The following is a 27,062-nucleotide window of genomic DNA, read 5'->3' as shown; positions in this document are numbered from 1 at the left end:
CTTGGTGAGCAAGGGTGGTTTATTTAATGGACATTTTAGTAATTGGGCTCCCAAAGAGAAAGGCCCAAAGCGGCCAAAGTGGGCTCCCCCACTGGCCCGTCGTCAAGTCATCTTTAGTCCCTGGTTCTGAGACCCGAGACTCATGATCCGAGGCTGAATCACAACCGCTTAAGAGAGACGGTTTCTCTTTGGGTGGGCCCACTTCTGATCAGTTGCTATTTGCAGTTTTTATGAATCATTGTATCGCCGAATCAACTGTAGCGGGAATTAACTCCCTAGTTGCACGTGCCCGTTTTTAAATTTTTGAGAGGACTGCTGATGTGACAGTTACTTGTACGTCAGCAGTTATCTCTTTAAATACCTCCTTTAATCTCCTCCGGTTTCTCATTCAAACCTCTCAATCTTCTTTCTTTCTCTGCAACTATTCTCCCCATTCACCATTTCTCTTAACCATGAGCCGTGGAGGTCGGTCATCAATAAGGTCTGTTTTAACGATGAAAGATCTGAAAACCTTTGTCGAGGCATATAACATTCCAGATCAGTTTTCCCCTTCTTTACCTGGCCCCAACGAATCGGCAGAATGCACGCCGGATAGGATACCCATCTATACTCTTGCCTTTTCTTCCTGTGGGGTCCGATACCCCCTTTCTGCCTTCAAGATTTCCTTACTCCGTCATTTTGGCGTGCATTTCTCCAGATTCACCCTTTGGGGTTCATGAGGGTAGTTCATTTTGAACTGTCCTGTGCCGCAATCTCGGGGGAACCCTCTGTTCCTCTGTTCTGCATGTTTTACCGGCTGATCTCCGATGGTGATTGGTTTACATTTGCTAAGCGTCAAAACAATGTTTCGAGACCTTGTTACAGCTTTATGCCGACTTCGACCTACCCAAAGGACTGGAAGTGTAGGTTCATATTCGTTTCTACGGCTATGCTACCGGAGTCCCCTGCTCCCAAGGATCTCGACGCTGCTATTGAGGATGTTGTCCCTACCCTTTCTGCGAGTGAGACTGTCCAGTGGAAAAGAATGTGTGATAATCCAACAAGGGCTTTTACCTTTTCGGAGGGGATGCTTGCTATGGGTGGTTTGAGTCCTTCCTACCCAGTTCGTCCAAGAGCCTTCTTTGGCAAGAAAGGTACTTTGTGTTCTGGGTTTGTTTCTTACAGTCATTTTCTTTTTTCTTTCATGCTTTTGGGGGTCCGTAGTCATCTTTGGTGTCTTGTGTAGAGATAACTTTGTGGCGGCTTCTTCAAGGCGATTCCAAAGATGTGAAATACGTGGTTGATGATGAGATCGATCCCCGGCTGAATGCAGAGGCACAGGCTGCTGGGGGATCCGTCCAGGCAGGGGGCTCTGTTGCTACGGGTGGGTCCGAGGAGGATCCTTCTGGTGGGGAGGAAAGTTCTCCCGACCTTCCTCCCGTTCATCCTTCCGGCCCAAGCGACGATGAAGAAGTGGAGATATAGCTGGTTCGTAAAAGGAAGTCTGTCAGTCCTCATCCGGCTCCTGCACCTCGCAATATTCGCAAAAGGCTTCGGAGTGCTAGTGGTCAAAAACCTCCTTCTTACAAGGCTGTTTCTGACCTTACTCCTGCCGGGGTCAAAGGTTCCTTTTCCAAGCATTTAAAGTCCTCAAGCTTAGTGAGTGCCCCATTACTGGTGAGTTATCTCTTTTCCTCTTCTTTCTTTTTGTGTCTTTTCTGATTGTCCCTTCTTCTTGTTTCTTAGGGGAGTTCCCGGGAGCCTATAGAAATTCCAACTGGTCCTTCTCCTTCCCGCATCCGGGACAAGGCCTCTGAGGTGGGGGTAGCTCGCCTTTCCCCGGCTTATGAACTTTCTTCGTTACATGCTACCGGGACTAGCAATCCTACTTTTCAGGAAGGCCTTGCTTGTCGATCCCCCCTTGCTCCTCTGTTTGCTGATGCCATCCCTACCACTTATGTTCCCAAGTGGAAGGTAACTAGTTCTTCCGTGATAGGGACTCCTGAAGCTGCTAGGGATTTTCTGAGTCATGCTGTCCCCCCCTCACATAAATTTGTAAATTCTGCCCTGAGGGATGATCTCTTTGAAGATCAATACAGCATGTCTTTGTGTGAAAGCTTCTTTAGGGGTGCTGGGATGCTGCAAAGGATTGACGATTTGAGGAAAGCAAACGAGGGACTCAAGGCTGAGCTTAAGGCTTCCCAGTCGGTTGTTGCTGGGCTTAGAGGCCAAGTAGTTGATGCTGAGAGGAGGCTACAGGAGGAGAAGGTGCATAATCTTCTCCCCCCCTTTTTTTATATATACATACGTATTCACTGATCCTTTGTTTAGGGGGCTGGTGCTATGCTTGAGAGGAAGGAGCGAGCCTGGGAGCAGGAGATGGCATCGTTGATTGCGGAGAAGGAGGAGCTTGCTGCTGAGCTGAAGCATGTGAAGGAAGTTGGCTCCGTTTCCCAGGAGCAGCTTAACACTATGTATGCAGATTACGGGATAACTTCAGATGATAACCAACGGTTGGCTGGGGAGAAGCACTTGTTGATTACTGAAGGTTTTGGGGCTTTCCTGACTGCTGTAGCCCAATCAGAAGACTTTAAAAGCGGTTTGGAGGAGGTTTATAGGGCCTATAGGGATGTTGGCTATCAGGCGGGATTGAAGGACGGCTATGCTTATTCTGCCCAAGGCCTGGGCAGAAAAGAGACTCCTCTTTACAACTCCAAGGTAAAGAAGAGGTTGTCCAAACTGAACGAGGAGTTTGGGCGTAAAACCCCAGCCGTCCTTGCCAAGATCCTTGAACATCCCATGATCTCAATTGCTGAACTGAAGGCCTAGTTCTCCTCTGTTGGTCCTTCGTCCCCGCCGTCTCTTTCCGGGGGTGATCCCCAGTAAATTCTGAACACTTGACAAATTTCGATATGGTTGTAATAACTCTAACTTACCTTGGGATACTCGTATGTTTGGCTTGACTTTATTTTGGATGGTCCTTTGTGTTGGGGACCATTTTGACCGCTAATCGTATGGCCTATGGTTATGTATAGCTCCTCTTTTGCTTTGTTGCCTGTTTCTTGCCTTGTTTGTTTTATTTTGGAGGGGCTTATATCGGAGGCTAGCTTGGTGGTTCCTTGGAGATTTTCAAGCTGCTTTGGCGAGGAGCTATGTCTTTACTTTGTCTCGCCGTGTTTGTAATAATCTTTTTAGTTTTTTGCCCCAGTTATTGGGGCTTCTTTTTATACGTATGTTTTGTATCAAATAAAGCAGGTTCCCCTTCGTAGTTTTCTATATACGAGTGTATTTGCATTATTTGTTCTTTGTTGTTTGCTTTGTTAAACTGTGATTGTCTGTTCGAGGCCAATCGGTGGACAAGTTTATAATGTGATATTATGTTTTTGACTTGCTTTTGTCCGTTTTTTAGGTTAGCTAAACCTTTATTAGCCCCACGGCCGGGCTTTGGGCACGTCTTTGGATGCCTCATACACGTGTGTTTGTTTGTTCTAGTTTTAGATTTGAAGGGTGTTCATAGGCACGTCTGCCCAGGTATGGTTACCCGCAGTTTTCAAAATGGGACACTTTCGTCCGTCTTTCATTTAATCTTCGGGGGATTTATACCTCCCCTCATAGACTGTTTACAAAAAGGTTTACTTCCTGAGGGAAAGTCCCCATACACATAGTTTTCCTACAACAAAAGTGGCCCTTAGCCGTTTTCCCCTGGGGGCATGCCCCTTACAGGTAATACTTCCTGAACTGCATCAGGTTCCAGGTCCTGGGGACCTCTTTTCCTTCTAATGTCTCAAGCTTGCATGTTCCCTTCCCGTTTGCCCATGTGACTCGATATGGGCCTTCCCAGTTGGGGCCCAACTTCCCAGTATTTTCCTGCAGACTGGCCTCATTGGCCCTAAGGACTAGGTCCCCTGGGACGAGGTTAAGTTTCTTCATCCGGGTGTTGTAATAACTTGCCAGGAGTTTTTTGTAGTGAGCTTCCTTCACCGCTGCTATCTCTCTTCTTTCTTCCAATAAGTTCAGGTTCATCCTTAGATCCTGCTCGTTCTCCTCATCCCTCAGCTTCATCCGGGCGGTTTGGGATCCGATCTCCGCAGGGATCATGGCCTCCGTCCCGTAGGTAAGGCTGAATGGGGTTTCCCCATTGCAACTTTTGGGGGTGGTTCGGTATGCCCATAACACAAATGGAAGTTCCTCCAGCCAGCCCTTCTGTTTCCTCCCAAGACTGCCCTTCATTCCTTTGATAACGCTTTGGTTGGCTCTCTCCACCAACCCGTTACTCTGGGCATGGGTTACAGAGGTGAACACCTGTTGAATTCTCATTTGTTCGCACCATGGCTTGAAGGGTCTCCCGGCGAATTGCACCCCATTGTCACTCACCAGTTCCTTCGGGATCCCATACCTGCACACGATGTTATCCAGCACAAACCGTCTCATCTGATCTCCGGTGATCTTCGCCAGGGGCTTCGCTTCGATCCACTTAGTGAAATAATCAATGGCCACCACCACATATTTGACCCCCCCGGGGCCTTCTGGAAAAGGCCCGATTATGTCGATGGCCCATTTTTGGAACGACCAAGATGTTGAGACCGGGACCATAGGGTGTTTATGCTGGTGGGTCATTAGTGCATGTACTTGGCAGTTATCACACTTCTTGATCTCTTCAGATGCCATCTCGTACATTCGCGGCCAGTAGAATCTTGCGTTCATTGCCCTTCTTACAACCGTTCTTGGTCCTGAGTGCATTCCACAGATTCCCTCGTGCATTTCCCTAATCACGTATTCGGCCTCTTCCATATCTATGCACTTTAGGGATGGACCCAGATATGATCTTCGGTATAGCTCCTCCCCAATCAGCTCATATTGTAGGGCTTTGACCCTTATTTTTCTGGCCGCCCATTCCCCCTCGGGTAAGATCCCGTCCCGGAGGAATTTAATGATTGGAGTCATCCATGTTTCTTGGGAACCCTCGATTGTGGCCACTTCCGTTACGTTCAGGGAGGGGGATGTCAGGACCTCTACTTTGACTTCCTTCGCGAGGTGATCGAATGCCACTGAAGCTAGCTTGCTCAGTGCATCAGATTTCCTGTTCCTCCCTCGAGGGATGTATTCCAATTTGAAGGTTCCGAATGCCTTAGCTGTCTCCTTAACTTTCGCCACATACCGAGCCATGACGCCATCCTTGGCTTCATATTCCCCCTGATACTGCTTTACCACCAACTGTGAATTGGTATTTTGCTTTCATCTTCTGTGCCAATCTCATCCCTGCTAAGAGGGCTTCATATTCGGCGGTATTGTTGGTGTTTTCGAAATCCAGCCTTATAGCATATGTTAGCTCAACCCCCTCGGGACTTATCAATGTGATGCCTGCACCATTCCCTTCTTCACTGGATGCTCCATCCGTGAACAACTTCCAGACAGCCTCGTCTTCCCTTCTCTTTTCTTCTTCCTCCAAAGCCTCCCACCTTAGTAATTCCCTCTCTTCGTCCTCAGGCACTTCTGCTAGGAAGTCAGCCAGTATTTGTCCCTTCATGGCTGTCCTGGGCTTGAACTCCAGAGAATGTTCTCCCAATTCTACGGCCCATTTAGCCAGTCGCCCTGACTGTTCCGGTTTTCTAAGCACTTTCTGGAGGGGTTGATCAGTTACTAAGGTGACCTTATGCCCTTGGAAGTACCTTCTGAGCCTTCGAGATGCAAAAACCAGGGCCAACGCAAGCTTTTCTAAAGGCATGTACCGCTCCTCGGGCCCCTTAAGTGTTCTACTGATGAAATATATGGGGATCTGTTTCCCCTCCCGTTCCACCATCATGACCGCGCTTATGGTCGTCTTAGAGGCAGATAGGTAAAGGAGCAGTGGGTCCCCGGGCACCGGGGTAGCTAACGTTGGGAGCTTGCAGATGTAGGTCTTCATTTCCTGAAAGGCGGTTTCGGCCTCGGTGGTCCAGTTGAATTTGCTGGTCTGGAGGCAGTCTTTTAACACCTTCATAAAAGGGAGGGTTTTGTTAGCCACTTTTGATAAGAAACGATTTAGTGCAATCAGCCTTCCGTTTAATTGCTGGATGTCCTTCAAGGACCTGGGGGAGCGCATTTCCGCCACAGCCTGGGTCTTCTCTGGGTTTGCCTTTATCCCTCCTTTAGTTACCACCACCCCAGGAAATTTCCTTCCTCTACCCCGAAACAGCATTTCCTGGGGTTCAGCTTCATATTTACATCCTGCATTGTGTTGAGAGTCTCAGCTATGTCGTCTATCATGGCTGCTTCTGTCAGACTCTTAATGACAATGTCGTCAACATACACCTCTAGATTCCTTCCCCTTTGCTCCCTAAACAAGGTGTTCATAAACCTTTGGTATGTCGCCCCCGCATTTTTGAGACCAAAGGGCATCTTAGTATAGCAAAATGTTCCCTCATCGGTGATGGAAGCGGTCTTTTCTTCATCTTCTATTGACATCTTTATTTGGTGGTATCCCTTGTAGGCATCTAGGAAGCACTTCAGTGGATACTGGGACAGGGAGTCGACCTGGGTGTCTATATACGGGAGGGGGTAGCAGTCCTTGGGGCATGCTTTGTTTAAGTCTTGGAAATCAATGCACATCCTCCATCCCCCATCTTTTTTCTGAACCATAACTGGGTTGGCAACCCAGGATGGGTATTTGACTTCCCTAACTATCCCCGCCCTGAGCAGTTTGCGGGTCTCTTCACAAACAGCCCTTCTCTTGTTTGGTCCCATGCTCCGCTTCTTTTGCTTCACTGGTTTCACCCATGTAAAGGTGTTGAGCCGGTGTTCCGTCAGGCTTCTGGGAATTCCCGTCATGTCACCGTGTTGGAATGCAAACACGTCTATGTTATGGAGGAGTAACTCCTTTAGGGCACTCTTACATTTGTCGCTTAGGTGGCTTCCCACCTTGACTGTTTGCTCTGGGAACTTATCACAGAGGACCCATTCTTCCACCTTCTTCCCTTGGGTCTTCCCGGGTTCCTCCCCTTTGGATACTGAAGAGACCACTTCGTAGGCTGACTTAACCCATGCAAGGCCCTTTGGTGTTTGGAATACCAACGCCTCGTGAGGAGTGGATGCTTGCGCTTGCAGATCTCCGATCCCGGGTCTTCCCAAAATCGCGTTGTATTTGGAGGGTGCCCTGACTACAGTGAAGGTCAAATTGATTGTTCGGACCCTGTCCCCTACACCGACTGTAAATGGGAGCCTAATCTTTCCCAGGGGGTGTGACACACTGTTGTTGAATCCCACCAACGGGATAGAGTCCTCCTCCAGTCTATCTCTTATATCTCTGTCGAATCTGAGGAAGCAATGTTCATATATTACCTCGACGCCGGATCCTCCGTCTACGTGTATTCTAGACACTTTGTGTCCAGCTATCACAGCTGAGATATTCAGTGGAAGCCGTTGTACTTCGCTTTCTTCTAAGTACGGCATGAGGATGGGAGTTTTCATGCAGTTCGGAGAGCCTAGGATTCTGGCCTTAACACTTCGGGTAACATCAAATTCATTTCTCCTTCTTATCATATCAACATCTGCCCTCCCAGGCTCTCTTGCATCTCTTCCCTTACGATCCCCCCTTCTTTGATTTCCTTGACCAGGTGGGCCAGTCTTCCCGTCTTCACCGCCGCCTCTATTTCCCTTTTGAGGTACATGCAATCATCGGTTTTGTGCCCGAAGCCCTTATGAAATTCACAGTATTCATTCGGCTGTGCTTTGGGTCCTGGCTTTATGGGGGGTGGCCTCGGGAAAGAATTCTTCACTCTTTCCGTGGCCAGTATCTCACTTGGAGTTTTAACGAGGGGGGTGAAGCTGTCAGGGTAAGGGGGAGGGCCCCTCCCTCGGGGTCTGTAGGGGGAGTATGAGGGCCTTGCCCTGTCATGTAACATTCTATCAAAGGGAGGCTTTCGGGAATAGGGAGTACCTTTTTCAAGGGGTCTTGCTGTTGGGGCAGCCCTTCGGGGTGTAGTGTCCGTCTTCTTAGCCTTGCTGACCGTATCCTTTCCCCGGACGAAAGCCCTGACCATGTACATGAGATTATCGAAGGAATGTGGGAACTCCTCTCCCAGCTTTTCACACAGCTGTGCATGCTTCAGCCCATTTATAAAGCTACTGATTTTCATGACCTCCGGAACATCCTTGATGTTCATGCTTTCTTTGACAAACCTTTCCATGTACTGGTCTATCCGCTCGTTGTCCCTTTGCCTGATGTGGAGGATTTCGGTGGGATTCTTGACCACCTTTCTTTGTTGGCCGAAATTTCTGAGGAATTTTTCGCTTAACTCTTCGTAGCTGTCTATGCTCCCCGGAGGGAGGCTATCAAACCACAGCCGGGCTCCTTCTGTTAAAGTTTGCACAAACATGTGGCACCATACCGGCATGGGCCACCTTCCCAGCTGCCCCGCTCCTCGGAAGGCATGCAGATGATCCTCTGGATCCCTCGTTCCGTCGTAGCGATCAAAGCCTGGGGGCAGCTTTGTCTTGGGAGGCATGGGTGCCTCTGATATTCTCCTTGTGAACTTTGAGACCTCGGCCAGGTCTCGTGGTAGGTATGGTTGGTCCAAACCATCGCTACCTGAGTCGTTTTTCTCGTTTTCCTTGTGTTTCTGACCGATGATCAAGTCCTCTCTCTCTTCGGAAGACATCTGCCTCAGGGCTGTCATGAATGTTTCCAGTTGGTCCCCATTGTTGCCCTTATTCTGGGGGTTCGTTCCTTCTTGATTTGAAGGTGTGTCAAAAGAGAGTCTGGCTCTGAGGCTGTCCAACTTCTCTTGTCTCTTCAGATCGTCAAGATACTTGGTTATCTTCTCCCTGTGCATGGCCACGAAGCCAGGGGTGACATGCTCCGTTTCTTCCAGGTTTTCTACCAGATTCTCGTTATCCTCTTCATGAGTGATATCCTCCACAGTGACTTTCTCCAGATCATTTTGGGCCGTTTGGGTGACACGTGAACTATGTGGAGTTGCCATGCTGTTTCCGGAAAGGTGAGTTGCTCTCTGAACGTCGGATGTTAATGTGGGAACACCGGTCAGGCCTGTGTCCCACGGATGGCGCCAATGTCGAATACCCAACCACCGGGTGACGTTAGTTGGATCTTCGGTGACGTTGAGAGCTCCTGTCCTTGCTTGCTACAAAAGAAATAAACCGTTAGCCTCGCCACGGGGGACCCCGGGAGGGGGATCCGTGACCAAGCTCCGGCGTGAGGATAAGTAAACTTGCCGGATGAGGTAAGGAGTGTTTTCCGATGAAGGTATTCACCGGAAAGTTCCTATCTTTGTGTGAATCTAATTAATGTGCTATGTGTGTAGTAAATGCGAGGAATATTGGTCGGAGTTAATGAGGAGAATAAATGAGAGTAGTAAATGAGGAGTTGGCCGGAGATTATACCTGTCTTTGCCTTATCCTTGTTCCTTCTTATATAATGGCATGCCCTTATCTCTAAGAGAAATATCTCCCACACTATCTAACGGTAACTGCGATGCCTTGGGAAGGTCAGACACGTGTCTGACCCCCAACGGTGCGATACCCTTCTTCATAAATGCATAGCCGGATAAGTACGATGATGGTGACCGGATGCTTCTCTTATCAGGCATTAAATGAGCCTGCTGCTCCTTAGCTGTTTTCCCGCTCAAAACATGGAAAAGTCCTTGGTGAGCAAGGGTGGTTTATTTAATGGACATTTTAGTAATTGGGCTCCCAAAGAGAAAGGCCCAAAGCGGGCAAAGTGGGCTCCTCCACTGGCCCGTCGTCAGGTAACGCGGTGGAGGTGGGTGGCGGTTGCGGGTGACGTGCGGAGGTGAGTGGTATAGGTCGGTGACATGGTGGTGAAGATGGCGGTGATTGAAGTGGGTGATGGTGGTGGTTGTGGTGATCTGTTAAGAGAGGGAGAGTGTATATATATATATATATATATATATATATATATATATATATATATATAGAGAGAGAGAGAGAGAGAGAGAGTGTGGGGTTGGGTGGGTTATAATAGATAAGTAAAAAGAATAAAATAAAATAAATACAAGAAAAATAAATAGGTACAATGAACATATTACCCCTGACTTGAAAAAGCTTTTTAAACGGCGTTAGAAGAAGGGACGAAAATGACAAAAAGTATAAACCTCAGGGACTTTGATAAAAAAAAAAAAAACTTTCTTGGACGAATGTGGCATTTTGGTTCAAACCACAGGGACAAGATTGATGAGTCCTGCGTTTTTCTAGAAGGAAACTACCTCAAAGATTTATCAATCCTTGGTCGCGATTTAACACGTTGTTGTCATGATTGATAACTCTCCACAGGTACTTAACTTTCTTGAGTTATGTTGTCTACTATTCTGTGAAAATATCGAAATGATTTCTAGATATAGTTTAAGTAAAAGTTTACACAAAGGACTATTTTGTTAGTTTTTGAAAGTCTAGATGATTAGTTCCCTGAACTCTATACAAAGGACTATTTTGTTAGTCTTTGAAAGTCTAGAAATTTCATCATCCAAAAATAGTCTTATGGACTTACATAGTTACATTGGAATATAGTGATAATTCATAGGGTTTTTCTACAATACCTCTAAATTTTTTTATAATGTAAATAATATATTAAAATATGAGTTTGGGTGATTTTCGACGTATTTAATGTGTTTATTATTTTTTAGTTTTTTTTTTAACATTTTGACCCATTTGAGGTATATGTCATAACCAAAACGGCATGTTCATTACTCATTAGTAAACTGGTCGAAATTTTAATTATTAACATCATATAACACCTTAATAACTTTTGTTTTACTCATTAGAAAGCTGGTATGATGACCGTACGGATCAAGAGCTGCTTTCCTTATTGCCATTTTTAGAAAGTCTGGTTGGAGTTGATGACGTAAGACCATTAATCGCCAAGAAATTTAACCTCAGAGAGAGAATCGCTGCAACAGGTTGTTCTTTAACAGAACCCTTTGATTTTTGTTAAAGTTTTAGTTTGTATCTCATGCCAAGTGATACCTTATAGGTTTGGTATGTGTTAATTTAAATGCTTTAAATAACAATGTAATTTAAAGCTAATTCGGTACCCGGTCCTTATACTCTGAATATTGTCCTAAAAACTAAATAGTTTACAAAAACATGTCAATTTTGGACTGTTTTAACTAATAAAGTTGACAAAACTTCGGTAAGTGGTTATGTGTTGGGGTTTGTTTCTTGGTTTATGGTATGAAAAATATTTGGTTTCTTGGTTAATGGGGTGAAAATATTTGGATTCAATCATGGTGCTCAATATTGGACTTTATTTCTCTTTGTTAACTTATAATCAGGTTTTCAAGAATGGACTCGACTGTTGGTCCTGGACTAGCTAATACCAGCACTTTGGTTATGCAACCTCTAGCCGCATCTATATGTTTTAACCGTTCCGTTTAGCAACTGATCCGATTGTCAAAACACCAACTATGATGAAATGAAGTATAATCAGGCTCACGGCCAGAAGATTATATGTTGTTTTAAACCAACTAGACTTGATTACAAACTTAAACTATAATATCTGTTAAACTCTCATTTCTCTAGAATATGCAAAAGTGAAACAATCAATAATTTTCTTTTTTTTCTTCTTCTTCTTCTTCTTCTTTGAAAATATCACAATAAAACAAGTGTTACATCCTTTCTGACCGCCCCATTCTACCTGAACTTGTTTATTACAATACATGTCATGTTCCCGAGCAAGGGCCTCGAGCCCAAACCCAAGCTCGTCGGCCCCGTTCCTTAGCAAGAGTTGGATTTCTCCCTTCCTAGCTGAATTGTAATCCGATAAGAATTCTTGCGTACCAGTAAGGTACCTCCCTATACCTGATCGCGGTTCCAGTTAGGCATCACCGCGACGATTCTTTGGAATTTTCTCCCATTGAGTGACTCGTTATCCCCTATCTTGAAGGGGTCCAGATTGTAGATGGCGTGCCCTGTAACACCTCAAAATTTTGCGTCCAATAATGTATTGACACATGTCTTGAGCTTACACGTGGTATTAAATACTGAATAAAGGATTAAAGTTGACAAACATGGAAAGTATGTAAATTCGAGGGTTAAAAATGTCAACGAGGGATAAATACATTGTACAGTAACCCGAAATGATGCTCGTACCTTCAAACGGATAAATCATGGATCGTACGGAACGAAATACGGAAGAAAGTGAGAGATTACAAACTACATGGGTTAATTGTGTCAACATGTTTATGTTATACCTCTGAGTGACCCTTTAACATACCCGAGGCTTTGTAACAGTAAATTACGCTCACTAGAATATACGATATAAATTTCACGAAGTTCCGTTTTGAAACGAGAAAGTTATGATCAATTCCGTATGCGAGGGGTTAGAAGCGTCAACAATGAAAGATAAGGCTTTTCGGATAGTAATTAAACTAACCGGGGACTTAACAATGCGGGTAAAAGTCGAGAGGCCCTTATTCGTAAATAAACGAGGCCCAAATCGCAAAGTTACCCCTTCGGAACCGAAAGGTCAGGCTAATCATGGTAAAAGATTTGAAAATCTTGATTTGCAGGCCTCAGGCGGGCCGCGTTAGAGAAACAAGCAAGCTAATGCGGGACGCGAGCCATATGAAGATACGGTTCCTGACATAAGGATTCAGGCGGCCCGCGTGAGCCCAGCCTGATCCTTAATGCAGGCCGCGTCAGACCACCAGATGCAGTAAACATGAACAGATTCACTGTTTGATCTTTTAACCGACCTTAGATGCATTAATGGAAGCATGGGCGCCCCCTACATGTCCCCTAGCACTCAGGGACAGCTGCTGATCATCCATGAGCAATTATAGGTTGAGTTGTAATGATCTTGTGCCCAAAATTTCACTATAAAAGGCAATGTGGTGCCCCATTGTTCATGACACCTTCAAACAACTCATCTGCTCATTTCTGGAGCTCAAAAGCATTCTTCTAACATCTCTCTGGTCGTGCACCAAGCTTCTGTAAGTATGCCTAACCCTTTGTGGCTTAGTTTTTGCTTAGTTATAGCCTAAAGGTCAATCCTTCGTAATTAACGGTTGACTTGGCGATAAATCACAAATGGTCCAGTGGTTTGTCGAATCATGAAACGCCCACTTTTTCACATTCGAAAATAATAAATACAACATACTAAATTTAACAAAAATTGGGCATGACCCGTTCGTACTATAAGCAATTCCCTGCTTTTAACAATCACTATTCAAACTAAATTCTACGACACGTTTCAAAAGACATAAAAGTTGTAACCATTCAAGATTCCATCAAAAGCGTTTTGTCCGAACTACCAAAATAAGATTTAAAATCCTAACTTACCTACAAAACATCCTAGACATAAATTTAACATTTACATTATGAAAGTGTTTTGACCCATTTACAAAGACAACTTTAACCGGAAGCGCATAAAGGGCGATGTGGTGTGTTCGATCCAAGCTCGCCATTATCAAGAGTGAGATTCACCTACATCCATAACACAAACTTACAAGTTAGTTCGGTTAAAACATATTACTAATACAATTTGCTTTTCATCATTATTTGGCCCGTTACCGGGTCACTATATCTTTACATATTTTCATTCGAACTTCTCATATGACAATTTCGTTTAACGGATATAGCACCATCTTAGTTTCCATCATCATCAATCATCCTATTTTATCCGACCCGTTCTCACGGATCATACTTATTCTTACTTTTTAATTTTTCCATACTTCACTAGCTATCTTAACTTCATAACAATTTCATCTTACTTGACTCGTTTAACTACGGGTCAATACGTCACCAAGAACACCTCATACTCATACTTTAGACCCATTTGTACGGGTCGTCAATAGACTTTTCCCTTTTTCTACCAACAATTCGCATTAAGACATTTTACTATAAATTTCCGCATAAAACAACGAACGATTATTTATATGAAAACTAACACAAAATCTACATTCTACATGAGCGAAGTTCATATGAACTTACCGGAGTCGTGCGCTCCTATTGCCTTTGCTTGGTTTGATTCCCCTCCTTTCTTCGACCCTATAAGGTGCATCACATACGCGTTTAGCTTTTGCGTTATACATCACTTACGCACATTTACAACATTTACCATAATGTTCATTACTCACATTTATTTTTCATATCATCATTAGATCATCAATACTTCAATTTCTCATGTTCATACATAACCAATTCAACTCAAGCATTTCATCGAACACATGGCGTGCATACTATCTATAAAACATGATGTACAAGTAATTATAGCATATTCATCCTAAATTCATCAATGGATTAACCTAATCTTTCACAATCAATATCATAATCATACTACATATGATTCATATCAAATTACCCATCTAAACACCTTCTATATCACGAGTTTAACATCCACATTACACAATTTATCCATAAACTTTACTAAACCTCATTACCTTACAATTTCAAGTGGGTTTTACCCCAAACTACTAATACAATCAAAATAGCACATAATATGACCCCTATTTGTTCATATCATTTAACATTTAGGTTCGATTTCATACACAAATCATAATTTTCACATAACCCACTTCATGAAATTTCATAAGAACATGAAATTAAACTTACTTGGTATCTAATATAGTTAGGAGATCTTACTTCCTAACTCATGCACCTAGAATTCAGCTTTCAATCCCTTCAATTTGTAGGATTTTTAAGAAGTAGGGTTTCCCCCTTGGCTCCCTCTCTCGTTCGATCGCACACACCCAGGAACAACACTGGCCTTCTTTTTTTTTTTTTTTTTTATCAAATTTCATTACACATTTACACCTTTAGACCCTTGTCTTTTAAAGTGTGTCCAAATTGTTATTTCCCATACTAACTTGGTCACTTTTCTTTTGGTTAAATTAGTTACATACATATTTTGTGAACTTAGTATCATTTATTTAACTTTTCCCGTGGCATAAATCTCTATTTGTCATTTTCTATTATTTAAGCATCACTACTTTATATTATATTGACATACGAAAATTTGGGGCGTTACAAGTCTACCCCCCTTAAAGAAGGTTTCGTCCCCGAAACCTAAATACGTATTGAATAATGACGGGTAGTGTTCCCACATATCATCTCCCGTTTCCCATGTGTGATCTGATTCTTTTCGATGTCGCCATTGGACCAAAACTTGTCTAATGGCTTTGTTGCAAAGTTGTTTCACTTTGTAATCTTTTATTGTCACTAGCCTTTTATTATATTTCAATCTTTCATCACTTCGATGTCATCCAAGGGCACATATGCCGTTTCAAACGCGAGGCACTTTCGTAATTGCGACACATGGGAGGTGTTGTGTATTCCACCTAGTGTCGATGGTAATTCTATCCGATATGCTACCATTCCGACTCGAGCTAGTATACATTCTAACAAGTCTACTTGTATCCTTTCGTAAGTACATACCTCGAACTTTGACAACAAGTTTTCATCCGATCACCCGCCATGATGATTTGATCACTACCAAGTCCAATGCACTTGGTAATTCAATATGATCCTATTACATTATTTCATGATCATCATTCAATTGTTCAAGCTGATTTCTTAAAACTTATGTATCAGATTATTCATTCCCGTATCCTTCTGATATTTACTTAGGGGAATAATTATCATAATATTCATACTTGTTCATTCCTATTCATTCATATAAAGACACAAATCAAACATCATTCAGTAGTTTCTAACTATTTAGCTTCTACATACACCTCATCCTTACAAGACCAATATCAAGCGAAATCTCTTTCATGTCACTGACTTGATAGTTCTTTTCATATTTTTCTTACAATACCTACGTATAATCTTTACCCGAGACCAATATTTCCTTCATTCATGATCTATCATATCTGTGTGGATAAACACAATTTTACGTATACGTTTATACAAATCGTGTACATACTATCTTGCTCTAATCTCTTTACCATCTATCCCTTGGTTACAAGGGTCAATATAAATCTTTTATCACGCTATCAATATGATCGATAATTCAATACTCACATTTGAGTAACTCATATTACATTCGAGGTGTCATACTCAGCTATACTTGTCATCACATTCCATAGCTGTCATACATATGTCATTCCTTCTAGCAATTGTAATACTAAAACAACTACCTAACATTGTACCACAAAGGGCTAATTCTTATCTATATACTTACCTAGGTTCCGCTACATACGAGATTATAAGCTTATTACATATGCCATTCCATTCCACATATGAGTTACATAAGACTTGGTACAACCATTCATTCGATAATTGAGATTACATTCTACCACGTAGGGTTGTTTTATAATACGAACCATGAATCATGCGTATAAAACTTTAACTCTCGAACATTTCCTTAGAGGTTTACCTTCTAATAAATCCTCACATACGATGGGGGAACCCGACTAAGGGCAAGATTCATTCAAATATCCATTCAAATGTTCATCATATTTTACATTCCACTCAACCCCTCTTTATATAACATTCCACCTTTAATAGTTACACATTCTTATATTTTCATTCTAACTTCCTTCAACGTTAACCTTTCACATCTTCCATACAGTTCTTTCTAATTATTCAAAATTTGGCATACTAAGCATGTACCCCACTTTCTTAACAGTTCCTCACTTTTCTTTCCTTTCTACTAATATGCGGGTCGACTCTTGCCATCTTTCCATCATGACATTTCAAGACATCTAATAACCGTACTTTACAATAAACAAAAATTTAGAGCCGCCATAATTTTCCTGTATTGACATAAAGATTATAATTCATTTACTAGCATTATAAGTCATTTACTTCTGCCTTCCAAGTTACTAACCATACTTGTTCCTTCACTATGCCGTTAGAAACAATAATGCTCATCATGAGCCTACTACTTAATTCCTCTATTATCAATATCATCATTCTTCCTAGTCACCTCCTCTTGTGATGTAAAAACTTTGACTACTAATGTATGTGTGTGTGTATATATACATATACATATACTTGCCTCAAACATTTAGTAACTCTATTACTATTAGTTGCTTGGTAGTCTATTCCTACAGTATGGACTAATTCGCACATTTTTACTTCCTGATTGATTTTAGACATACTTATGTAAACGTTGTTCTTGCCATCCCATTTCTTTTAAATCCTCTGCTAGTAAGTCCATCACGTGATTATGTTACATGTTGAGCCACCTCCTTCATTCTTGAAATTCGTTCTTATCTTTTAAACATTCGAATCCAATCATACTTGTTATCATTTTACCATTTCTTACAAAAATCTCTATCCTCGTCGGTGCTTAAATCATCCATCTAGGTCTTAGCCCGTTATTCTTTCTACTAACATTTACTTTTTATTTAACAAAATTTTCATCCTTTGGACCATACTACACTCGAAATTCTATCATCCTTTCATGTTCAATACTTTCTAAGCTTAATCGTAATTATCATTCCTTTTTTTTTTATATACACTTTCCTTTCTTTCATGCTAGGTGTTAACGGTCCTTTATGACCACACTACATATCTCTCATCATAGGGTTGATAAACCCAACTAGAACTTCACCCACAACCTTCCAATCATATACGTTCTTACTTCGAAAGACATGACCCGATTGACATTTAGAGAATCCTAATTATCATAGGTTACATTTTTTGGAAACCTAACGAAATTATTAGATTTGCCTTAAGAAATACTCTACAACATAGTTTAGGAAATATGTTAATATACCTAACATATTTCAATGACTTTCGATCTCTTACTTATTACATATTCATTAATTTTATATACTTTTCACTTCGTTATATGTTACTTCATGCCATCATGTTTACGTCTTATTGACCTTTGTCCTTTTAATTATGGTTATCATGCTTTTATTTCATAATTTCTGGTGTTAATAGCCACTTAGTGACCATACCGCATTCCCTTCATCATCCTTGGTGTTAACGGCTACTCCGTGCCCACACCGCATACCATTCATCATCCTCGGTGTTAATGGTCACTTCGTGACCACACCGTATACCATTCATCATTCTCGGTATTAACAGTCACTTTGCGACCACACCGCATACCATTAATCATTCGTGGTGTTAACGGTCATTTAGTGACCACACCGCATACCATTATCATAGGGCATCTTCTTTACCATCATTATTGATAATATCATTATCATCATCATTTACATTCACTGCGTCCGCCATTTACAATTACATACTTTTATTAGATACCATATCATTCATTTCTATATCATTCATGCATTATTTACTTTCAATAATTTATTTCCGTAGGTCAGAAAACCATACTATCCTTCATTACGAACATTCTAGACATTTTAATCAAAACATACATTCACTCTTACACTTACTTCTTATTCTTTCGTTCTTTAACTAATAGCCTGCGTGTTAGTAAACTTATATTCATGGTTTCATTAACATTTTGGGGCTTTTTTTTAAGATTAATGAAGGCCCGAAACTGAATTAGAGGCCATGGAATAACAAACGAAACCATTCAGCAAAGTGGACCAGGGAGGGGCGTCGCCGACGGCACTGGGCCGCGTCGCCGACGCACCCCAGATTGTTGCGTCGCTGGACTTGTGCGTAGGCAGGGGGTTAGGCCGTCGGGACACCCAGGTGCGTCGCCGACGCCATAGGGGGTCGTCGCCGACGGGTCTTCTGACCTGCAAACGCTGATTTTTTTTATCCACATGCTTCGTTCCCGAGCCCCGATATGACCCGAAAGGTTCCGTGACGTTCCGAAACCTTCCGTAACATCCCGTAATGTTACAACCCAAGTTATTCTAGTGAGTTAACTATAATCCCCTTCCCATTTCTAACTATAAGCATAATCAAAATTTACAATTTACTTACTTGCATAGCGCTTCGGAACGAACACACCTTCATACGAGCTTTCGGTTTGAGTTCAAGCATTTTAACTCTAATGCTTAAATTCCTCAAACCTCGGCTCTGATACCAACTTGAAACGCCCACTTTTTCACATTCGAAAATAATAAATACAACATACTAAATTTAACAAAAATTGGACATGACCCGTTCGTACTATAAGCAATTCCCTGCTTTTAACAATCACTATTCAAACTAAATTCTACGACACGTTTCAAAAGACATAAAAGTTGTAACCATTCAAGATTCCATCAAAAGCGTTTTGTCCGAACTACCAAAATAAGATTTAAAATCCTAACTTACCTACAAAACATCCTAGACATAAATTTAACATTTACATTATGAAAGTGTTTTGACCCATTTACAAAGACAACTTTAACCGGAAGCGCATAAAGGGCGACGTGGTGTGTTCGATCCAAGCTCGCCATTATCAAGAGTGAGATTCACCTACATCCATAACACAAACTTACAAGTTAGTTCGGTTAAAACATATTACTAATACAATTTGCTTTTCATCATTATTTGGCCCGTTACCGGGTCACTATATCTTTACATATTTTCATTCGAACTTCTCATATGACAATTTCGTTTAACGGATATAGCACCATCTTAGTTTCCATCATCATCAATCATCCTATTTTATCCGACCCGTTCTCACGGATCATACTTATTCTTACTTTTTAATTTTTCCATACTTCACTAGCTATCTTAACTTCATAACAATTTCATCTTACTTGACTCGTTTAACTACGGGTCAATACGTCACCAAGAACACCTCATACTCATACTTTAGACCCATTTGTACGGGTCGTCAATAGACTTTTCCCTTTTTCTACCAACAATTCGCATTAAGACATTTTACTATAAATTTCCGCATAAAACAACGAACGATTATTTATATGAAAACTAACACAAAATCTACATTCTACATGAGCGAAGTTCATATGAACTTACCGGAGTCGTGCGCTCCTATTGCCTTTGCTTGGTTTGATTCCCCTCCTTTCTTCGACCCTATAAGGTGCATCACATACGCGTTTAGCTTTTGCGTTATACATCACTTACGCACATTTACAACATTTACCATAATGTTCATTACTCACATTTATTTTTCATATCATCATTAGATCATCAATACTTCAATTTCTCATGTTCATACATAACCAATTCAACTCAAGCATTTCATCGAACACATGGCGTGCGTACTATCTATAAAACATGATGTACAAGTAATTATAGCATATTCATCCTAAATTCATCAATGGATTAACCTAATCTTTCACAATCAATATCATAATCATACTACATATGATTCATATCAAATTACCCATCTAAACACCTTCTATATCACGAGTTTAACATCCACATTACACAATTTATCCATAAACTTTACTAAACCTCATTACCTTACAATTTCAAGTGGGTTTTACCCCAAACTACTAATACAATCAAAATAGCACATAATATGACCCCTATTTGTTCATATCATTTAACATTTAGGTTCGATTTCATACACAAATCATAATTTTCACATAACCCACTTCATGAAATTTCATAAGAACATGAAATTAAACTTACTTGGTATCTAATATAGTTAGGAGATCTTACTTCCTAACTCATGCACCTAGAATTCAGCTTTCAATCCCTTCAATTTGTAGGATTTTTAAGAAGTAGGGTTTCCCCCTTGGCTCCCTCTCTCGTTCGATCGCACACACCCAGGAACAACACTGGCCTTCTTTTTTTTTTTTTATCAAATTTCATTACACATTTACACCTTTAGACCCTTGTCTTTTAAAGTGTGTCCAAATTGTTATTTCCCATACTAACTTGGTCACTTTTCTTTTGGTTAAATTAGTTACATACATATTTTGTGAACTTAGTATCATTTATTTAACTTTTCCCGTGGCATAAATCTCTATTTGTCATTTTCTATTATTTAAGCATCACTACTTTATATTATATTGACATACGAAAATTTGGGGCGTTACAAGTCTACCCCCCTTAAAGAAGGTTTCGTCCCCGAAACCTAAATACGTATTGAATAATGACGGGTAGTGTTCCCACATATCATCTCCCGTTTCCCATGTGTGATCTGATTCTTTTTGATGTCGCCATTGGACCAAAACTTGTCTAATGGCTTTGTTGCAAAGTTGTTTCACTTTGTAATCTTTTATTGTCACTAGCCTTTTATTATATTTCAATCTTTCATCACTTCGATGTCATCCAAGGGCACATATGCCGTTTCAAACGCGAGGCACTTTCGTAATTGCGACACATGGGAGGTGTTGTGTATTCCACCTAGTGTCGATGGTAATTCTATCCGATATGCTACCATTCCGACTCGAGCTAGTATACATTCTAACAAGTCTACTTGTATCCTTTCGTAAGTACATACCTCGAACTTTGACAACAAGTTTTCATCCGATCACCCGCCATGATGATTTGATCACTACCAAGTCCAATGCACTTGGTAATTCAATATGATCCTATTACATTATTTCATGATCATCATTCAATTGTTCAAGCTGATTTCTTAAAACTTATGTATCAGATTATTCATTCCCGTATACTTCTGATATTTACTTAGGGGAATAATTATCATAATATTCATACTTGTTCATTCCTATTCATTCATATAAAGACACAAATCAAACATCATTCAGTAGTTTCTAACTATTTAGCTTCTACATACACCTCATCCTTACAAGACCAATATCAAGCGAAATCTCTTTCATGTCACTGACTTGATAGTTCTTTTCATATTTTTCTTACAATACCTACGTATAATCTTTACCCGAGACCAATATTTCCTTCATTCATGATCTATCATATCTGTGTGGATAAACACAATTTTACGTATACGTTTATACAAATCGTGTACATACTATCTTGCTCTAATCTCTTTACCATCTATCCCTTGGTTACAAGGGTCAATATAAATCTTTTATCACGCTATCAATATGATCGATAATTCAATACTCACATTTGAGTAACTCATATTACATTCGAGGTGTCATACTCAGCTATACTTGTCATCACATTCCATAGCTGTCATACATATGTCATTCCTTCTAGCAATTGTAATACTAAAACAACTACCTAACATTGTACCACAAAGGGCTAATTCTTATCTATATACTTACCTAGGTTCCGCTACATACGAGATTATAAGCTTATTACATATGCCATTCCATTCCACATATGAGTTACATAAGACTTGGTACAACCATTCATTCGATAATTGAGATTACATTCTACCACGTAGGGTTGTTTTATAATACGAACCATGAATCATGCGTATAAAACTTTAACTCTCTCACATACGATGGGGGAACCCGACTAAGGGCAAGATTCATTCAAATATCCATTCAAATGTTCATCATATTTTACATTCCACTCAACCCCTCTTTATATAACATTCCACCTTTAATAGTTACACATTCTTATATTTTCATTCTAACTTCCTTCAACGTTAACCTTTCACATCTTCCATACAGTTCTTTATAATTATTCAAAATTTGGCATACTAAGCATGTACCCCACTTTCTTAACAGTTCCTCACAGTTCTTTCTAATCATCCATGAGCAATTATAGGTTGAGTTGTAATGATCTTGTGCCCAAAATTTCATTATAAAAGGCAATGTGGTGCACCATTGTTCATGACACCTTCAAACAACTCATCTGCTCATTTCTGGAGCTCAAAAGCATTCTTCTAACATCTCTGGTCGTGCACCAATCTTCTGTAAGTATGCCTAACCCTTTGTGGCTTAGTTTTTGCTTAGTTATAGCCTAAAAGTCAATCCGTCGTAATTAACGGTTGACTTGGCGATAAATCACAAATGGTCCAGTGGTTTGTCGAATCAAAAGTAGTTATATGTTGGTAATCATGTGGGCATTAAACCCCTAAAAGGGCACCCTCTGATTCCCACTCTAACTAGTCCGAATGTCGAGTCAAACTTGCTTAGAAAAAGTCAACAGAATGCTATTTTTGCGATTTTGAGCATAATCAGTAATGTAGATGGCGTGTAATCTGTTTTAACACATATATAACATGATAATAAGTATATTAACTAGTCTAAGCTTGTTTGATCCGACCATTTTCTGTTTTGACCCGGTTCGGAACCGAAAGTCGCAAAACTTTGACTTTTGCTTTGACTTCAGTTCTGACCCGTTATGGTATGATTTAGATATGCCTTAGGACTTTCTTAGGACCAGGTTACATGATGGTATAACCCTCTGTGACCGGTTCGTTGTTTGTCCGAGTCTTTAACACATTTCCGTTAAATGCTTAAAAGTTGACCGTAACGCCCTTTTCACTTTAAAACGAGAATTTTGGACATATGAAAGGAGAATAATCTTAGTTACTGATTTCTAAGCATGTCCCTAAAATTTCACGTCAATCCGAGGTCTAGAATGGGAGTTATGCTAAATAGCGCATTTACGAAGACTTTAGTAATTAAATGGCGCAATTAGCATAACGCCTATCTAAACCCAAATTTCGGCACCAAACCTTTTACCCACTGATGTAAAATAATATTTGGAGATTTTTGAAGATTTTTAATGATTTTTAACCTGCGGTTATGGCATCGGTTCGGTAAATACTAAATATACCCTTTTCGAGCATAACTTGAGTTCTACAAGGTCTTTTGACCCGATTCCAGTTGCTATTGATTTTAAATAATAAATAGAGTATTTTGGACTTTATAAACTGATCGGAAAACTCAGATTTCCTGTAGAACTCAAAAACCTCTTTTATAATCTTTAAAATGGCCAAATTACCCCTACGGGGCATATAATGGATTTAAACTCGTTACGGGCATTACGGAAGGTATCCTACTGATACCACAACCTCTTTAAAGCATATTGACTTAGGAAACTTGTGTAGGACTCTTACGGTTACCCGTTACGCCTTATGCGCGCACGGTTCGGCTTATGTAACTAGTTTGCATAAACTAGCCGAAACGGGTCAAACCTTATTGTTTTGACCTCAAAATCCAGAGTGTGATTATATTACCCATACAAAACAAGTCTTCAAACTAGTTGGGTCTGAATCACATTCCATTCCCGGTTTTCGCCTTTCATGCGATTAAACCGTAAATATCCTTTGAAACCAACCGGTCTAGCTAAGGCTAAATTAAAGACCCGTTAGGATTCTAATAGGTTGATTTAAACCTTCGTTCCAGAATAGGAGACCAGTAAAAGAAACTTGCATTGTTTATTAAGGATTAATACTTGCTCAGGTAAATACTTTTAACTTATTTTCCGTTATACGGGCTTGGGTTACGGTATTTAAAATACCGCTTGGTCGGGCAATTGACCCCAACTCATTAGTAGTTGGGTATTATCAATGTGACCCGTTTAAAAACTTGTTTTGTTGGCTTTACGCCTTTGGGAGCTTAATGACCATGTCCCGGATATCCTTGGCATCATTTTACGAAATGGCCACGACCCCGACACACGGGTGTAGGCGTACACCCGTAATGTGTCTATATTATTAAAGGTATAACCGTTGGTTTTCCCGCCACGGCTTTATGCTTAGTGGCGTGTCTATTAACCTTTAACCCGGCACGACCCGGGCGACCGAACGCATAGTAACATGTAATTCTTTTACAAGATTTAATTATAAATTATTCCAAGTTATAAAGAGTTTGTGCCATGTGCATTCAAATCAATTTTATTAAACATTTTACAAAAGTGTCGGTTGAATGTATTTACCAGTGTAAACTGACGTATTTTCCTTAAAAAGATTAAATGCAGGTTCTAAGCGTAATTGGCTGGATAATTCTCCTTAGCATCAATAAAGAGTCTCGCAAGCTTAAGATGCCTACGTCTGTTGAACAATACTTATATTTTATTTTGATCCCCTGTGGATTATATTTCGACAATTGTGATACTTTGATATTACATTCAAAGGTTGAAATATATTTATCTTTATGCTTCCGCTGTGCATTTATATATTGTATGGTTTGACTATATTATTGCCAACTACGTCACGGTAATCGCCTACCGGGCCCACCGGTGATACACGTGGAAATCGGGGTGTGACAGGTTGGTATCAGAGCCAACGTTGAGTGAATTAAACATTATCCTTATGTGTTTAATCTCAATGACACAATTGCACATACTTGAGTCTAGACAAGAACATAGGACAAATTCGAATTGTTCTTCCAGTTTGTCTTTTATTGTTTTTTATGATTTAAAGATTTGTTAAGCAGGAAATATGCCACCAACAATTAGAAGAGGAGGAAGAGGCAAAGAGGCGATCACTACTCATAATGATCACGAGGCCGGACCTTCGAACATGCGAGCTCCTTCGAGTACAAGGAGCGAAGAACCTCAGAGACGTAGAAGAAACCTCTTTGAGCCTGCAAGACATTCTACCTCGCACAGTTCGACACCTTCATACCGTCACTCTTTTGGACCAAATTCGGAGAACGATCCCAGTAACCCTCAACCTTCGTTTATACCTCTCCAGCGATCTGCTTCGCACCGTTCCTATGGCGATCCTACTCATTTCTTTCAAGGCCGATTTAACCCGGCTGATTATGTCCAAGAACCAGTAGGTTATAACCCTTTAGGACCTGAAGACCATTTCTCCGAAGATAATACGGTTGATATGGATGAAGACACGGATCCCATAGAACCTGCAAGAGGTACTCCCAACCACCCTATCGAGATCTCTGATGGGTCATCCTTCCATGGAACGCCCTATCAAGGTCCCGACAGTTACCAGGCGAGGTTTAACCAGTGTGATTGGTACTTCACACCTTCTCATCACTTCTCGCCTCATGAGCAGCAACAGCAACAGGATCCTTCCGAGGATTCGCGTTTCGTGGCAGTTACGCCACCACCTCCTCCGCCACCAGTTCAACCAGCACCTCCAGATCCGCCAAGGCGTAGGAGATCAGGCGCGCGGATGTCCACCCGAGGAGGGGAATTCCATTTTAGCACCCCTCGCCACTCGAGTGCAAGTCACTTTTCGCCAGTACTTGAAGAACCACAGTTAGGGGAACCTTCTGGTCACCCTGCAGAGGTGAATTCTGCACCAGTTGCACCACCTCCACCACCATTCGGCTATGACAATCCAATACCAGCATACGGCGGTTCCATCGCGTACAACCCGTTTGAGCAGCCGACTCATACGCACTACAACTATAATTATGATGCCGACCCATACGTGGTTGCGGCTAATTACAATGCCCTCCATCCAGACAGAGCTTATGGAAACCTTTGGGGAACAGATTACTCAGCTCATGGGTATCCAATACCTCCTAGACCTCCGGTTCAACAACCGTCGCAGCAGCCACATTTTTCTCCACCGGAGCAAGAAGAAATCCTCCACCGTCTAAACCGAGTGGAACGAGACTTTGAGCAAGAACGTAAAAGTAATCGCGGATTCTTTAAAGGCCTAGCAAACCTACTAAAAGGGAGGAAGAAACGAGATCATTAGTCTCTATATGTATTATTGTATTTACTATTGCATTCTAGTCCCTGCAAGGACATTTATCGTGTTTAGTCCCTGCGTGGACAATTGCATTTCAGTCCCTGCGTGGACTTATCTTTTAGTCCCTGTATGGACATCAATCTATGTATATGGTCCCTGCGTGGACTTGTTTTCTGTAAACCTCTGCGTAGGTACTTATTTATTTAAAAGTCCCGTTTAGGACAGTGTGTAACCATTATTCTGATTAATGGAATATATGTTATAAATTTCATTTTTATTATATACGTTGTTATATGAAATGAATCGAAACTCATTCCTTTTAAATTAATCTGCCTAAATAAAGAATCTTAATAGTGAAACCTAGCCTAGTGTCATTACAAGACCCGGCCAAGATGGTAAGACTTAATTAAAAGATTCAGATTCCAGTTAACCTCTGTAAACATGTTAGCATCCTTGGCAGATGTGATTCGTTAAAATCATTCGCGTCATTCTTATATAAGAATCCTTCAAAGGATTCCAAGACCCAAATTAATGATTTGTAAATCATGGGTTAAAATCGTCAATAAAGAAAGATGATCATTTATTTAAAACATCCATTAGAGATGTAGTGCCCACGGGCCATACTTATTGTCAAATAAGACAAAAGACAGTTGTAGTCTATGACTCCCTGTCAGAAAGGGGTAAAAGAACTATGGTTCAAACCTCCATGCCTTGATTCTCTGTAATCCCAACCTATATTATAAAAACGTCCTTATGACTAGGCTTATGTGCCACTAACAATATCAATTGTAAATAG

General features: G+C 41.0%; 1 long non-coding RNA gene across 3 annotated transcripts; it reads right to left on the bottom strand.

The window, feature by feature from the left end:
- Positions 1–13,188: 13,188 nt before the first annotated feature.
- Positions 13,189–20,543, bottom strand: LOC110887474. Of its 3 annotated transcripts, none has more exons than XR_002563334.1 (4): positions 20,401–20,543; positions 19,780–19,836; positions 13,924–13,980; positions 13,189–13,416 (listed from the first exon to the last, which is right to left on the bottom strand). It is a non-coding gene; the product is annotated as an uncharacterized LOC110887474 (long non-coding RNA). The 3 variants fall into 3 exon arrangements; XR_004873324.1 differs by having other exon boundaries at positions 20,431–20,543; XR_002563335.1 differs by lacking the exons at positions 19,780–19,836; positions 20,401–20,543 and adding an exon at positions 14,545–14,687.
- Between the last annotated feature and the right edge of the window lie 6,519 nt (positions 20,544–27,062).

The sequence above is a fragment of the Helianthus annuus genome, chromosome 11 (assembly GCF_002127325.2).
Source record: "Helianthus annuus cultivar XRQ/B chromosome 11, HanXRQr2.0-SUNRISE, whole genome shotgun sequence".
Taxonomy (NCBI): Eukaryota; Viridiplantae; Streptophyta; class Magnoliopsida; order Asterales; family Asteraceae; genus Helianthus; species Helianthus annuus.
Note: the sequence above shows the minus strand (reverse complement) of the source record. Positions and strands in the feature narration are given on the sequence as shown.